The sequence below is a fragment of the Callithrix jacchus genome, chromosome 1 (assembly GCF_049354715.1).
Source record: "Callithrix jacchus isolate 240 chromosome 1, calJac240_pri, whole genome shotgun sequence".
NCBI lineage: Eukaryota > Metazoa > Chordata > Mammalia > Primates > Cebidae > Callithrix > Callithrix jacchus.
This window is the reverse complement of record NC_133502.1, coordinates 189,066,305-189,082,796: the sequence shown is the minus strand read 5'-3', so window position 1 is coordinate 189,082,796 and position 16,492 is coordinate 189,066,305. Positions and strand designations below refer to the sequence as shown.

Sequence of the window (16,492 nt, the reverse complement as noted above, 5' to 3'; positions counted from 1 at the left end):
CATGTGCTGCCCTACTGTGTATCTGTGTGTGTGAGTATGCTGTCCTATTGAGTGTGTGTGTGTGTAAGAGGATGTTCCCCTGCTGTATGTGTGAGTAAGCTGTCCTACTGAGTGTGTGTGTGAGAATGCTGCCCTACTGTGTGTGTGTGTGTGTGTGTTCCCCATTAGTCTGTGAATGCCTTGCTGGCACAGACTAACCCAGCCTAGGGCTCAGGCATATGTATTAAACAAGTAAGGAGTGTTTTGAAAACTCTCAAAGTGCTGAACTAGGAAGCTATCCTTGGCCCACTCACCAGTGAGGTCAAGAGGATGACTTGCTGTGTCACCTTACACAGGTCACTTTCGTTTTTGGGCCTCAGATTCCCTTCTGCACAGTGGAGGGGGGGACAGGACTAACCAAATGCTCTAACCCTGGGGGCGCGTGGGCACCTGCTGCTAACCGCATGTGGTAAGTAACACCTTAGCACAGACCCGAGGCACCAAGGACCCTGAGGGATCTGAAGCGGAAGGCCACAGAGCTAGGAAGCAGCATGGACTGCAGAATTCAGATCCAGGTCCGGCCTGCCCGATTCCACGTCTGCTGCGATTTGGCAGCATGACCTTGGACCCACCTCTGCCCCTCCCTGGGCCTTCAGTGCTTTGTCCATCAGAGGAGCAGGTGGGCTCCTTGACCTTAGAACTCAGATCCCCCTTGGTGTGAAAATTCAACACCCAGAGCTTCTAAACCTTGGCTGGAGGGCCCACTGTCCTGTGCCCCACCCCTGGTCCCCATAATCTTTCAGGGTACAAATAAATACAATATTTCTACCCAAGAAGTAAGAATGACACATTTTAGGAGGAAGTGATTGGCGTAAGAAGGGCTGTTTGTGGCCAGAGGTGGTGGCTCACACTTGTAATCCCAGCACTTTCCCGAGGCAGGTGGATCACGAGGTCAGGAGTTCAAGACCAGCATGTCCAATATGGTGAAACCCTGTCTCTACTAGAAATTACAAAAGTTAGCTGGGTGTGGTGGCACGCATCTGTAATCCCAGCTACTCGGGAGGCTGAGGCAGGAGAATCGCTTCAACCTGGGAGGCAGAGGTTACAGTCATCTGAAATCGCGCCACTGCACTCCAGCCTCGGTGACGTAGTGAGACTCTGACTCAAAAAAGAAGGAAAAGAAGAGCTGTTTGTAAGAAGGGCTGTTTTCGGAGCAGAGGTTACAAAATATGCTTCCTCCCGACTCCAAGACTTGAATGTCCTCAGAAGCCAGAAACCAAGCAGGCGGTCTTGCTCTCTGGGTGGACGTTACAAACAGAAAACTCACGGAGGTGAAGACTTCATGGCAGGAGGAAAACAAGGCAGCCGCATAGCTCTGGATGTTCCCTTTTCTACCAAAGTATACAAAGCAACACGGGTAAAGACAAGGGTAAGAGGCAGAAAAACCCATAAACTCCCAACCATGAGTGAACGTGACCCAAAGTACCTGCCAACGGCAGACATGGCAGTGCGGGGAGCAAGGGGAGGCAGGGGGCTCAGGAGTGAAAAACCCCAGAAAAGACCACTTCTAAAAAGGAGATGGCGGAAGGCAGGAGCAGCGGCCGTAATGAACTGGGAGCGCTCAGGGCTGGAGGCGGATGACCTCTTGAGCCAGGTTAGGCTCTGGAGGTGAAGGAGGAGTGCAAGCAGAGAAAGGTCACATTTTTTTTTTTTTTTTTTTTGAGATGGAGTTTCGCTCTCGTTACCCAGGCTGGAGTGCAATGGTGCAATCTCGGCTCACCACAACCTCCGCCTCCTGGGTTCAAGCAATTCTCCTGAAGAAAGGCCACATTTTAAAAGCACGACCCAGCCGGGCGTGGTGGCTCAAGCCTGTAATCCGAGCACTTTGGGAGGCCAAGGCGGGTGGATCACGAGGTCAAGAGATCGAGACCATCCTGGTCAACATGGTGAAACCCCGTCTCTACTAAAAATACAAAAAATTAGCTGGGCATGGTGGTGAGTGCCTGTAATCCCAGCTACTCAGGAAGCTGAGGCAGGAGAATTGCCTGAACCCAGGAGGTGGAGTTGGGGTGAGCCGAGATTGCGCCATTGCACTCCAGCCTGGGTAACAAGAGCGAAACTCCGTCTCAAAAAAAAAAAATAAAGCACGACCCATTACCATGGCAATAGAGGCCTTTCACCAGAGAAACCTAGAGAACTGCCCTGGCTTCTCTCCCAATTTCCACCAAAACTTCCTGTTAATTTCCACTCCAGGAAAATTCAACTAATTCAAATATGGAAAAAAAATTTAAAGGTATAATACAAAATAAAGATCATGAACACTACTTTTATATATAAAGAAAATTCACGGCCAGGCACGGTGGCTCAAGCCTGTAATCCCAGCACTTTCGGAGGCCAAGGCGGGTGGATCACAGGTCAACAGATGGAGACCATCCTGGTCAACATGGTGAAACCCAGTCTCTACTAAAAATACAAAAAATTAGCTGGGCATGGTGGCGGGTGCCTGTAATCCCAGCTATTCAGGAGGCTGAGGCAGGAGAATTGCCTGAACCCAGGAGGCAGAGGTTGCGGTGAGCCGAGATCGCGCCATTGCACTCCAGCCTGTGTAACAAGAGCGAAACTCCATCTCAAAAAAAAAAGAAAGAAAAAGAAAATTCACTATGAAAATATTGCCACAAGGGGCAGCAAGGCGCAGTGGCTCATGCCTGTAATCATAGCACTTTGGGAGGCTGAGATGGGCGGTCACCTGAGGTCTGGGGTTAGAGATCAGCCTGACCAACATGGAGAAACCCCATCTCTACTAAAAATACAAAAAATTAGCCAGGCATGGTGGTGCATGCCTATAATCTTTGTTACTCTGGAGGCTGAGGCAGGAGAATCACTTGAACCCGGGAGGCGGAGGTTGCGGTGAGCCAAGATTGCCCCACTGCACTGCAGCCTGGGCAACAAGAGCAAAACTCCGTCTCAAAAATAAAAAAAAAAAAGAAAATATTGCCACAGGGCTAGGCACAGTGGCTTATGCTTATAATTCCAGTACTTTGGGAGGCCAAAGCAGGCAGATCACTTGAGGTCAGGAGTTCAAGACCAGCCTGGACAATGTGGTGAAACCCGTCTCTACTAAAAATACAAATTTTTTTTTTTTTTTGAGACGGAGTCTCACTTTGTCACCCAGGCTGGAGTGCAGTGGCTCGATCTTGTCTCACTGCAACCTCCACCTCCTGAGTTCAAGTGGTTCTCTTGCCTCAGCCTCCCAAGTAGCTGGGACTATAAGCATGTGCCACCAAGCCTGGCTAATCTTTTTTTTTTTTCAGTAGAGGTGGCATTTCACTGTGTTAGCCAGGATGGTCTCAACCTCCTGACCTTGTGATTTGCCCGCCTCAGCCTCCCAAAGCGCTGGGATTACAGGTGTGAGCCACCGTGCCCAGTTAAAAAAAAAAAAAAAATTAGCCGGGCATGGTGGTGTGCTCCTGTAGTCCCAGCTACTTGGGAGGCCAAGGCAGGAGAATCACTTGAACCTAGGGGGTGAAGGTTGCAGTGAGCTGAGATCATACCACTGCACTCCAGCCTGGGCAACAGAGATTCTGTCAAAGAAAAGAAAAGATTGTTACAAGACAAATACAAATTCTAATCCAAAATTACAGTGTGAATTTAAAAAGTAATTCCAGGCCAGGTACAGTCCAGCACTTTGGAAGGCTGAGACGGGTGGATCACCTGAGGTCAGGAGCTCGAGACCAGCCTGGCCAACATGGTGAATACCTTCTACTAAAAATACAAAACTTGGCTGGGCATGGTGGCTCACGCCTGTAATCCAAGCACTTTGGGGTCAAGGCGGGCAGATCACCTGAGGTCAGGAGTTCAAGACCAGCCTGACCAACATGGTGAAACCCCATCTTTAAAAAGAAAAATAGACCCTTTTCACAAGACGGCGCCGAAAGCGAAGAAGGAAGCTCCTGTCCCTCCTAAGGCCGAAGCCAAAGCGAAGGCTTTAAAGGCCAAGGCAGTGTTGAAAGGTGTCCACAGCCACAGAAAAAAGAAGATCCGCACGTCATCCACCTTCCGGCGGCCCAAGACACTGCGACTCCGGAGGCAGCCCAAATATCCTTGGAAGAGCGCCCCCAGGAGAAACAAACTTGACCACTATGCGATCATCAAGTTTCCACTGACCACTGAGTCTGCCATGAAGAAGATAGAATACAACAACACACTTGTGTTCATCGTGGATGTTAAAGCCAACAAGCACCAGATCACACCGGCTGTGAAGAAGCTCTATGACATGGATGTGGCCAAGGTCAGCTCCCTGATTCGGCCTGATGGAGAGAAGAAGGCCTATGTTCAACTGGCTCCTGACCACGATGCTTTGGATGTTGCAAACAAAACTGGGATCATCTATACAGTCCAGCTGGCTAATTCTAAATATATGTATTATCTTTTCACCATAAAAAAAAAAGAAAAATAAATAAATAAATAAAAATTAAAAATAAAAAATGAATAAAAACAAAACTTAGCCAGGCGTGGTGGCGGGCACCTGTGCTCCAAGTTGCTCAGAAGCTGAGGCAGGAGAATCACTTGAACCCAGGAGGCAGAGCTTGCAGTGAGCCGAGATGGCGCCACCACACACTGGGCCTGAGTGACAGAGCAAGACTCCGCCTCAACAATAAAATAAAATAAAATAACGTAACTCCAGGCTGGGTACAGTGGTGCACACCTGTGGTCCTAGCTCCTACAGCAGCTGCGGCTGAAGCACAGCTTGAGCCCAGCAGTGCGACTGTTATGGCTGCAGTACTACACTCTAAACTGGGTAACAGTGAGATCCTGTCTGTATAAATAAAATAAAATATATCAATACATAACAATGCTGTCGATTAAAGCATGCCTTTTTGTCTTCTTACTATGTAGAACTTTTATTTGGAAAGAAACACTAATTCGTTTAAATACAGCTGTTATTTCACTATCACTCCCCACCCACCTTCCTCCCTGGCTGCTCAGATAGGGAAGGTGGACTTCACCCCCAGGGTGGGGGCTACAGGATTTCTTAACAGACTGACCCGCTATAGTCTCCAGAATTGTCTTCCAAGCTGCCAACACCTCTTCTTCCAGTTTTTTTTTTTTTTTTTTTAAGACGGAGTTTCGCTCTTGTTACCCAGGCTGGAGTGCAATGGCACGATCTCGGCTCACCACAACCTCCACCTCCTGGGTTCAGACAATTCTCCCGCCTCAGCCTCCTGAGTAGCTGGGATTACAGGCACGTGCCACCATGCCCAGCTAATTTTTTGCATTTTTCGTAGAGACGGGGTTTCACCACGTTGACCAGGATGGTCTCGATCTGTTGACCTGTGATCCACCCGCCTTGGCCTCCCAAAGTGCTGGGATTACAGGCTTAAGCCACCACACCTGGCCTTCTTCTTCGTTTCTATGTGACTGTAAGAGTAGGTTGGCCAGGCATAGTGGCTCATGCCTGTAATCCTAGCCCTTTAGGAAGCCGAGGTGGGTGGATCACCTGAGGTCAGGAGTTCAAGACCAGGCTGGCCATCATGGTGAAACCCCATCTTTTTAAAAAAAGAAAAGAACAAAAGAAACAATAAATAAATAGAAAAGAAAAGAAGGCCAGGCTGGTTTAAAAGTTAGACAGGCATAGTGAGGAGCGCCTGTACTCCCAGCTACTCCGGAGGCTGAGGCATGAGAATCGCTTGAATCCAGGAGGCGGAGGTTGCAGTGAGCCAAGATTGCAGCACTGCACTCCAGCTGGGCTGCGGAGCAAGAGTCCATCTAAAAAAGGCAATTTATTGTACTAATGGTATAATTCATAATGCATCAAATAATACTGTAGCAATTTCCAGAAAAATTACAGAGATACTAGGATAAATATATCAAAACACTAATAAGATATTTTAATGCCAGGCGCGGTGGCTCACGCCTATAATCCCAGCACTTTGGGAGGCCGAGGAGGGTGGATCATGAGGTCAAGAGATCGAGACCATCCTGGTCAACAAGGTGAAACCTCGTCTCTACTAAAAATACAAAAATTAGCTGTGCATGGTGGTGCGTGCCTGTAATCCCAGCTACTCTGGAGGCTGAGGCAGGAGAATTGCTTGAACCCAGGAGGCGGAGGTTGCGGTGAGCCGAGATCGCGCCATTGCACTCCAGCCTGGGTAACAGAGCGAAACTGCGTCTCAAAAAAAAAAAGAAAGAAAGAAAAAGAAAAGGAGAGAGAGAAAGAAAGAAGTATAAAATTTAAAGCAGAAATAAATTAGGAAAGAAAAAGGAAGGAGAACTAATAAGGCAAAAAGCTGGCTCCTTGGAAAAAAACCCACAAAATATACAACCACCAACTAACTCAATGAAGATAAGAGGATGGGGGGTGGAGAGAGAGCTTCCCATACAAACCAGGAAATGCCCAATGGGAAAATAACCAAATAAACAGATAATTGTTTTAAAAAATAAGATAGTATTTTGCAAGTAAAATTTAAAACCTGAAGAAAATAATTTCTGGACAAAAACAATAAATTAAATGGACCCCAGAAGACACAGCTAGTCCACACAGGACAACTTCCACATAAGCAAGAAAATGATGAAAGAACTAGCATCACAACACAAAAGCACCAGGGCGAAACATTTTGGGAGGGAATCCTGGGAAACTCTGAAATAAGACGTAATGTTTAAACTGTAAAACAGCAACATATAGAAAGAAAAATTTAAAGAAAAAAATAGCTGTAGCTATGAAGGTAGTCATTAGTAAGTTTGGAAGCACAGGACCCAGTGGGCAGGGATAGCTTAGCAATACCATGGAAACAGAGGAAAACTAGGAGAGCCCAGTCCCCCTAGAAATCATTTGATCAAGGGCACTGATAACGAGCTATCTTCAATTTTCTAAAATGTACAGGTTCATAGAAACATAAAGATGGTCAATGGGCAATCAGAAACATGAAACAATGACCAGCCTCGATTATAATTTAAAAAAAAAAATTTTTTTTCGAGATAGGGTCTGCTGTCACCTAGGCTGGAATGCAGTGGCACAATCACAGCTCACCACAGCCTCTGCCTCCTGGGCTCAAGCAAATGACCCTCCCACCTATGCCTTCTCAGTAGCTGAGGCTACAGGCACATGCCAGCATACCAGGTTAATTTTTGTATTTTTGGTACAGATGGGGTTTTACCATGTTGCCCAGGCTGGTCTTGAATTCCTAGGCTCATGCTATTCACCTGACTTGACCGCCCAAAGTGCTAAGACTACAGCTGTAAGCCACTGTTTCAGGCCAAAAAAAAAAAAAAAAAATTTGCTATACTTAATTTTTTTTTTTAACTTTTTTTTTTTTTAAGACGGGGTTTCACCAGGTTGGTCAGGCTGGTCTTGAACTCCTGACCTCAGGTGATCCTCCCACCTTGGCCTCCAAAGTGCTTGGATTACAGGCGTAAAAAAAAAAAAAAAAAAAAAAATTAAGTATAGCAAATACTTAAACCAATGGCTTCACAAATATCCTTCTGACCAATTTCACTTAGGAACATTACTGCAAAAATCCAAAGTAAAATATAAGCAAATAGAATAGCAGCAGATTACAATTAAATGGAGACCAGATGCGGTGGCTCATGCCTGTAATCCCAGCAGTTTGGGAGGCTGAGGCAGGCGGATCACTTGAGGCCAAGAGTTCGAGACTAGCCTGGCCAACATGACAAAAAACCCATCTCTACTAAAAACACAAAAATGTAAGCCAGTGTGGTGGCGTACAACTGTAGTATCAGCTACTCAGGAGGCCAAGGCACAAGAATTGCTTGAGCTTGGCAGGCGGAGGTTGCAGTGAGCCAAGACTGCACCAATGCATTCCAGCCTGGGCAACACAGGAAGACTCTGTCTCAAAAAATAAAAAATTAAAAAATAAAAATAAATGGGGTGATTCAGGAATGCAGGTGGGGTTTATTCAAAGAATGCAAGGATGGTTCAATATTATTAGGAAATCATGAATATAATTCATCATATTAATAGATCTTTTCTATTTTTTGAGACGGAGTTTCGCTCTTGTTACCCAGGCTGGAGTGCAATGGCGCAATCTCGGCTCACCGCAACCTCCACTTCCTGGGTTCAGGCAATTCTCCTGCCTCAGCTTCCTGAGTAGCTGGGATTACAGGCACGTGCCACCATGTCCAGCTAATTTTTTGTATTTTCAGTAGAGACGGGGTTTCACCATGTTGACCAGGATGGTCTTGATCTCTTGACCTCGTGATCCACCCACCTCGGCCTCCCAAAGTGCTGGGATTACAGGCTTGAGCCACCGCGCCCGGCCCATATTAATAGATCTAAGCAGAAAAATCATCATCCCCAGTGACATTAAAAAACAGACTTCTTAAACAAAATCATACAGATTAACACAGAAGCCAGGAACCAGCTTCATACTCCAGAGAGTACAAATATAGTTTCCTTTTTTTTTTATTTTTTTATTACATTTTCCAGACACGAATGCCATGCAGCACATTTTGCAGCATTGATGCAATAAAGCTCTTCATATCTGAAAAACATTTGTCTGATATCATCATTCTATAAAGTACCTAGCTGAAAGGGTTAACTCTATTGTATCTTATGAAAGTAAAAGGCCAGGATTCTAATTTTGGTTCTTTTTTTTTTTTTAGAAGAAAGAGAAAGAAAAAGAGGGAAAAGAGGAAAAAAAGAGGGAAAAAGAGAAAAAGAGGGAAAAAGAAATATTACTTCATTCCTAAAATGGGTATCAATAATGGCCGATCAATATTTTGTGTGTTTAAAGTGGATAATGTATATTTTGTGTGTTTAAAATGGAGAGCTCTATTGAGTTTATTTGTTCTGGATCTGAGTTCAAGTCCTGGATATCGTTATCAATTTTCTGTCTCGTTGAATCTAAATCTCATTATGGGTCTTATGTATCTGGGTGTTAAGATCTTTTATTATTACATTAATCCTTTTACCCTTGTATCCTTGTAGCTTTGAAATCTATTTTATTAATTGTGAGAATTGCAACTCCTACTTTTTATTTATTTATTTTTGCTCTCCATTTAATTGGTAAGTTTTTTTCCAACCCTTTATTTTGAGTCTTTGTATATCTTTAGATATACTGTTAGATTTTGTCTGTATCTTTTGATTGGGGGATTTAGTCGATTGAAATTTAGGGTTACTGCCATTTGATATTAACTGGCTATTTTATCCTTTCATTGATGTAAATTCTTCTTTATGTTAATGCTCTTTACTTTTTGGTGTATTTTTAGAAAGGCTAATACTGGCTGTTCCTTTCTATGTATAATGCTTCTTTTAGAAGTTCTTGTAAAGCAGGCCTGGTGGTAATAAAATCTCTGAGTACTTGCTTGTTCCTAAAAGATTTTATTTTTCCTTCAATTGTAAAGCTTAAATTGGCAGGATATGAAATTCTGGGCTGAAAGTTCTGTTCTTTAAGTATATTGAATATTGGCCCCCACTCTCTTCTAGCATGTAGGGTTTCCGCTGAGAGATCTGCTGTAAGCCTAATAGGCTTCCCTTTATGGGTAACCTGATCTTTCCCTCTGGCTGCCCTTAATATTTTCTCCTTCGTTTTGATCCTGATGAATCTAACGATTATGTGCCTTGGGGTTGGTCTTCTTGAGGAATATCTTTGTGGGGTTCTCTGTATTGCCTGGGGTTGAATAGTGTCCTGCTTTGCTAAATTTGGAAACTTTTCCTGGATAATATCCTGAAGAATATTTTCCAGCTTGAATTCATTCTCTCCGTCACATTCAGGTACACCAATCAAGCATATATTAGGTCTTTTCACATAGTCCCATATTTCTTGAAGACTTTGCTCATTCCTTTTTATCCTTTTTTCTCTATTCTTGTCTTGTCGTTTTATTTCATTAAATTGGTCTTCAACCTCTGATATCCTTTCTTCTGCTTGATCCATTCGGCTATTTAAGCTTGTACATATTTCACTAAGTTCTCGTGTTGTGTTTTTCAACTCCATAAGTTCATTTGTATTCCTCTCTATATTGTCTATTCTTTTCATCATTTCATCGAACCTTTTTTCAAAGTTCTTAGTTTCTTTACATTGGGTTAGAACAAGTTCCTTTAACTCCCAGAAGTTTCTTATCATCCACCTTTTAAAGCCTACTTCAGATAATGGAACACAGTCCTTTTCCATCAGGGCTTGTTCTGCTGCTGATGAGTCCTTTTCCATCAGGGCTTGTTCTGCTGCTGCTGAGTCCTTTTCCATCAGGGCTTGTTCCGTTACTGATGAGTCCTTTTCCATCAGGGCTTGTTCGGTTGCTGATGAGTCCTTTTACATTAGGGCTTGTTCGTTGCTGATGGGTTCTGATTTTGAGTATACTCGGCCTTCTTAGGCTGTTTTTTTCCCTTCATTGTAGATGAACCGCCTTTCTAATTAGGTTTCTGAGTCGACGTCCGATTTATTGATTCCCGGTGCTGGGATCTGAGCCACCCACTGTGGCGGCCTAAATAGCAGCGATAAAACTGATGGTGCACTTCTGCCCGGGAATCTCTGGTCTGGCTTCCCTCTTGAGTCCGCAACAAGCGGCTCTGACTTCCCGGAGCTCCAAACTCCAGTCAGTAGGGGAAGCAGTCCTGTTGGCTCTGCATGAAGAGCTGCTGCGCCGAGGCACTGGCAAAACCGCTGCGGCGGCCACAAGAGTCGCGCTGGCGACCCGTGGGGCTCCTCCACTGGGAATCGGCTGATCCGTGAGTGACGAAAATTCGTCTAAAAGTGTGGCGTCGTCTCGTTCTCTGAGCTTTCTCTGGGAGCTACAATCCTGAGCTGTTAGTGATCGGCCATCTTGGATCTTCTCTCGGTTCTTTTACCTTTTTTTTTTTTTTTAAGACGGGGTTTCACCGTGTTGGTCAGGCTGGTCTTAAACTCCTAACCTCAGGTGATCCGCCTGCCTTGGCCTCCAAAGTGCTTGGATTACAGGCATGACCCACCATGCCCGGCCCAAATACACAGTTTCATACCTAGGCACTAATAGTAAACTCAGGGAAAGCACAGATACTGCCACCACCATCACTACACTGGATGTATTCATCAGAGGAATTTGACAAGAGAAAGAAAACCCAATAGAAATAGTTAAAACTATTGCGATTTTCATATGATATTATTGTATACCTGGAAAAGTCAAGATAAATCACTAAAAAAGTAAAACTAAAGCATACTGGAAGATGGTAGTATAAACACACACGAATATAAACCAGTCATTAGAATATATGATAAAAGAGAAGAACCCACTTAAACAATGGCCACAACACTCAGGGTTAAACTTAACAAAAGATGTTAAATATCTATGTGAGGCTGGGTTACAGGTGCAGTGTCCCACACCTGTAATCCCAGCACTTTAGGAAGCTGAGGCATGCAGATTGCTTGAGCCCAGGAGTTCAAGACCAGCCTGGACAGCATGGTAAAACCCCATCTCTATAAAAAAATACAAAAACTAGTGGAGCATGGTGGCATGGACCTGTGGACCCAGATGCTTGAGAGACTGAGGTGGGAGGATCGCTTGAGCCCTTAGCGGGAGGCTCCAGTGAGCCAAGATAGAGCCATTACACTCCAGCCTGGGCAACAGAGCAAGACTCTTCTCGAAATAAATAAAATAAAGCAATGCAGACTTGTGGTTCATGCCTGTAATCCTAGCACTTTGGGAGGCCGAGGCAGGTGGATGGCTTGAACTCAGGAAATCGAGATCAGCCTGGGAACATAGCAAAACCCTGTCTCCACTAAAAATACAAAAAAAATTAGACAGGTTTGGTCTTGCACACCTGTAATCCTAGCTACTCCGGAGGCTGAGGCAGGAGAATTGCTTAAACCTGAGAGGTGGAGGTTGCAGTGAGCCAAGATCACACCCCTGCACTCCAGCATGGGTGACACAGCAAGCCTGTCTCAAAAAAGAAAAAAAAAAAAAGAAGAAGAAAGTCAAAACGGAAGTCACAACCTGAGACCTCCTAAATGCAGCTCACATCACGTAAGTCAAAAATTTTTTTTTTGAGACCGAGTTTTGCTGTTGTTACCCAGATTGGAGTGCAATGGCGCGATCTCGGCTCACCGCAACCTCCGCCTTCTGGGTTCAAGCAATTCTCCTGCCTCAGCCTCCCGAGCAGCTGGGACTACAGGCGTGTACCACCATGCCCAGCTAATTTTTTTTGTTTTGTTTTTTTTGAGATGGAGTTTCGCTCTTGTTACCCAGCCTGGAGTGCAATGGCACGATCTCGGCTCACTGCAACCTCCGCCTCCTAGGTTCAGGCAATTGTCCTGCCTCAGCCTCCTGAGTAGCTGGGATTATAGGCATGCACCACCGTGCCCAGCTAATTTTTTATATTTTTAGTAGAGATGGGGTTTCACCATGTTGACCAGGGTGGTCTCTATCTCTTGACCTCATGATCCACCTGCCTCGGCCTTCCAAAGTGCTGGGATTATAGGTGTGAGCCACCATGCCCGGCCCTCAAAATTTTCTAATATGTAAAGAGCTCCCAGAAATCAATAAGAAGATCAACATCCCAAAAGATAATGGGCCAAAAACAATTCAGACACATACAGACTATGACCTCTAAACAAGTAACCAAGAGCAAGGATCTTTTTATAAGTAAGAGAAATGCAAATTGACATGCTCAGATAGCATCTCTCACTTATCTATCTGATTAGCGAAAATCCAAAACACTTAACAGACACATTTCTTTGGCAAGGCTGTGAGCAAGGAGGCATGTTCATACACTGCCAGCGGGCATGCCAACAGTGCTCAGAGGCTTCAGACAGGCATGGACCCTTTCAGCATGCAATCTCACTCTGGGGCTTTATCCTACAGATGAATGACTTTGCACGAGGTCACAGATTTGTTTGCAGTTGCAAAAGATTAGAAAGAACCCAAGGTTTTACTTGAAGAGGCTGATTAAATAATGACATAATGATAGCATGGAAATGGGCAAAGACCAATGCTGCTTTTATTCATTGTCACCTCCCCTGCGGCCAGCACAGACTGTACCACATAGTTAGTGCTCAATACATATTTTTTGTATTTTGTTTTTTCTTTTTTTCCACCCTCAAGTCTCGTTCTGTTGCCCAGGCTGGAATGCAGTGGCATGATCTCAGCTCACTACAACCTCTACTTCCTGGGTTCAAGAGATTTTCCTGCCCCAGCCTCCTGAATAGCTGGGACTACAGATGCACATCACCATGCCAGCTAATTTTGTATTTTTAGTTTCACCATGTTGGCTGGGCTGGTCTCGAACTCCTGACCTCAAGTGATCCACCCACCTTGGCCTTCCAAAGTGCTAGGATTACAGGCATAAGCCACCATGCCTGGCAGCCTCAATATGTATTTTTTGAAGGGATGAGTAAATGATACCAGTCTTGCCCACAAAGACAGGATCATATGTGACAACTAATCCTGGGGAATGCCCTTTGCAAACTATAAACTCTATACAGATGCAAGTTACAGCTGCCTCAGCAATTGAAGGTACAAATAAAGTCACATGCCTTTAACTCTTCATAGTAAAGTACCTGACTACTTGCCAGTCCCAAGAGTGCCTTTCTTCCCTCCGGGAGTTCATCCCTCCCTCCCAGGGTCACTCTAGCTCTGCACAGGAGACTGGATCTGGCTGGGTGGGGCTGGCTTCTCAGGGGCAGAGCGAAAATTCCCAGAACCCCCGGCAGGTTTCAGAAAGCACTAAGTCACCTTGAACCTGGGCTCCTACACCTTCGCTCTGGATGGAGACACACACACACACACACACACACACACACACACACACACATTCGTGGAGATATCCTGTGGTGCCAGGCTGGCTAGATGGGGATAAGTTTTCTGACTTGGTCACCTGCTATGCACAGAGATCCCAGAGATGCAAGTCGCAGGGAATGCTCTTCACAGGGTCATCTTGCCTGGCAAACGCAATGCCCATGGAAAGGGCATCTAGAAACCTCGGTCTGAGTTATAAGAGTCCTGAGTTAATTCTCTTTGAAAGAAAGTTCCCATGTTGCTTCACTTTCACGTGTTTTACTGTCTTTTTCGTTTTGTTTTGTTTTACTGTCTTAAAGATGAAAAATAACAAGTAGCAAGGCCAGGTGTGGTGGCTCATGCCTATGTAATCCCAGCACTTTGGGAGGCCAAGGCTGGTGGATCACTTGAGGTCAGGAGTTTGAGCCGAGCCTGGCCAAGATGGTGAAACCCCATCTCTACTAAAAATACAAAAATTAGCCAGGTTTGGTGGTGCACGCCTGTAGTCCCAGCTACTTGGGAGGCTGAGGCAGGAGAATCGCTTGAACCTGGGAGATGGAGGTTGCAGTGAGCCAAGATCGCGCCACTGTACTCCAGCCTGGGCAACAAAGCGAGACTGCATCTCAAAAAAAATTAAAATAAAAAATAAAAAAAGCCAGAGGCTGGGCATGGTGGCTCATGCCTATAATCCTAGCACTTTGGGAGGCTGAGGTAGGAGAATCTTGAGGCCAAGAGTTCAATACCAGCCTGGGCTACATGGGGAGACCACATCACTACAAAAAATAAAAATAAAACAATTAGCCTGGCATGGTAGTTCCAACTACTCAGGAAGCTGAGGCGGGAGGATTACGTGAGCCAGGAGACTGCAGTGGGCAGCAGAGCAAGACTCTGTCTCAAAAAAATAAAAGAGAGAGAGAGAGAGAGCAGGCATGGTGGCTCCCTCCTATAATTCCAGCATTTTGGAAGGCCAAGGTAGGAGCATCGCTTGAGCCCAGAAATTCGAGACCAGCCTGGGCATCATAGTGAAATCCCGTTTCTTCAAGAAATATAAAAATTAGCATGTGCTTATAGTCACAGCTACCCGGGAGGCTGAGGTGGGAGGATGGTTTGAGCCCAGGAGACTGATTCATCACTGCACACCAGCTTGGGCAACAGCGCAAGATCCTGTCAAAAAAAGGAAAGAAAGGAAGAAAGTGAAAGAGAAAGAAAATAAATAAATACATTAGGTGGGCCAGGTGTGGTGGCTCATGCCTGTAATCCCAGCACTTTGGGGGGTCAAGTGGGGGCGGATCACGAGGTCAGGAGTTCGAGACCCACCTGACCAACATGGAGAAACCCTCTCTCTACTAAAAATACAAAATTAGTTGGGCATGGTGGCAAATGCCTGTAATCCCAGCTACTCGGGAGGGTAAGGCAGAAGACTGCTTAAACCTGGGAGGCAGAGGTTTCAGTGAGCTGAGATCGCACCCCTGCACTGCTGCCTGGGCAACAAGAGTGAAACTCATCTCAAAAAAAAAAGGAATAAAGAACATGGTGGCTGAGAGGGTATGGTAAGGTCAGGTAACAGTGGCCTCAGGCCACAGGCACCTCATGTGGGCTCAATAGATAGAGGCCCACCCCCAACTCAAGGGAAAAGAGCCAGTGATGGCCACAGAGGGTTGGGGGTCTCTGGGTCCTGGGACAATGACTTTCAAACAGCAAAGGTGAAGAGAGACACTCTTCCTGTTTTGCCCTCATGTGCTGCCCACCTGGCTCCCCGTCTGCCAGCTCACACTCTGCACGGGCATGACCCCAGAAGGCTGTGGTGCTCCTGCTGGAGTGGGTTTGTGGTGGGCGAGAGTGTGGGCACAGGGGAGGGTATGTGGACACCCACCTGGAATGGAAGGGGGCTCCCCCAGTCCTGTGGCCAACTCTGTGCAGCTGTCAGCGCCTGCACCCCAGGAGCTGTCCAGAGGGAAGACAAAGGCGGCAGATGGGAGAAGAAAAGGACACTTACTCAAAGTGCCACTTCCTGCTAACCACAAGACAAGGTGCTTCAGAGAGAAGAGAAATCACCAAGGGCATGTGATAGGTATGTGGCTAGCCTGCTTTGAACCGGCCCTGCCTGGACTCACCCTGAGCCAGGCTCTCCCCTCCCTGCATAGTCCATCAGTGAGAGTGTTCATACTTGCTCCTTCCCAGGGAGGAAGCACCAAGGGACTGCAGCCCTCCCCTCTGTTGACTTTCCAACTCCCTCTGGGGAGGATCAGAGCCAATTCATCAAGTGTCCCCCCAGCCCCTCCCTCTTGCCTCCTGTCCTCACCAGCTCAGAAGGTCCCTCAGGTGCAGCACTGCATCCTCCCACCTCCTCAGCCCTCAGGGACCTCAGCCTACTAACCTATCCCTCCTGGGCCTGAGCGAGCTGAGCTCTCTTCTGGCCTTCCTATCAGCTCAAATGCAGCCAACTCGCCCTCATCAGAAAGCACACACATAAAGTAAAATTAAAAAATTGCTGCTCCTCTCTCTCTCTCTCACTTACATACACACCCCCACACGCGCCCACGCACACACACCCCCACAAGTAAGAGCCAAATAATAAACTGGGGAAAGATCTTTGCCACACAGAGACCAGACAAGGGTCAAAACCTTATTGATGAGCTCAAACCAATCAATAAGCAACATACAAAGAGCCTGGATGCTCATACTCTGACCCAGGGATTTCTTTTTTCTTTATTTTTACTTTTTTTAAAATAAAGATAGGGTTTCACCATGTTGGTCAGGCTGCCCTTGAACTCCCGACCTCAGGTGATCCGTCCACCTTGGCCTCCACAGT

General features: G+C 45.9%; 1 protein-coding gene and 1 pseudogene across 11 annotated transcripts in view; one reads left to right on the top strand and one right to left on the bottom strand.

Annotated features, from left to right (window-relative positions):
* Positions 1 to 16,492, bottom strand: part of A4GALT (alpha 1,4-galactosyltransferase (P1PK blood group)) — a 36,050-nt gene that overhangs the window by 15,842 nt on the left and 3,716 nt on the right. The window contains exons 2-3 of one of the 11 annotated variants that reach the window (XR_013520862.1): positions 15,554 to 15,624; positions 13,781 to 14,844 (exon numbers count right to left, since the gene is read on the bottom strand). The exons of the other annotated variants lie outside the window; for them this stretch is intronic. The gene's annotated coding sequence lies outside the window, so the exon portion shown is untranslated. Of the gene's footprint in view, positions 1 to 13,780; positions 14,845 to 15,553; positions 15,625 to 16,492 lie in introns of those variants that run through there. 11 annotated transcript variants of the gene reach the window in all.
* Positions 596 to 4,718, top strand: LOC100412723 (large ribosomal subunit protein uL23 pseudogene; annotated as a pseudogene).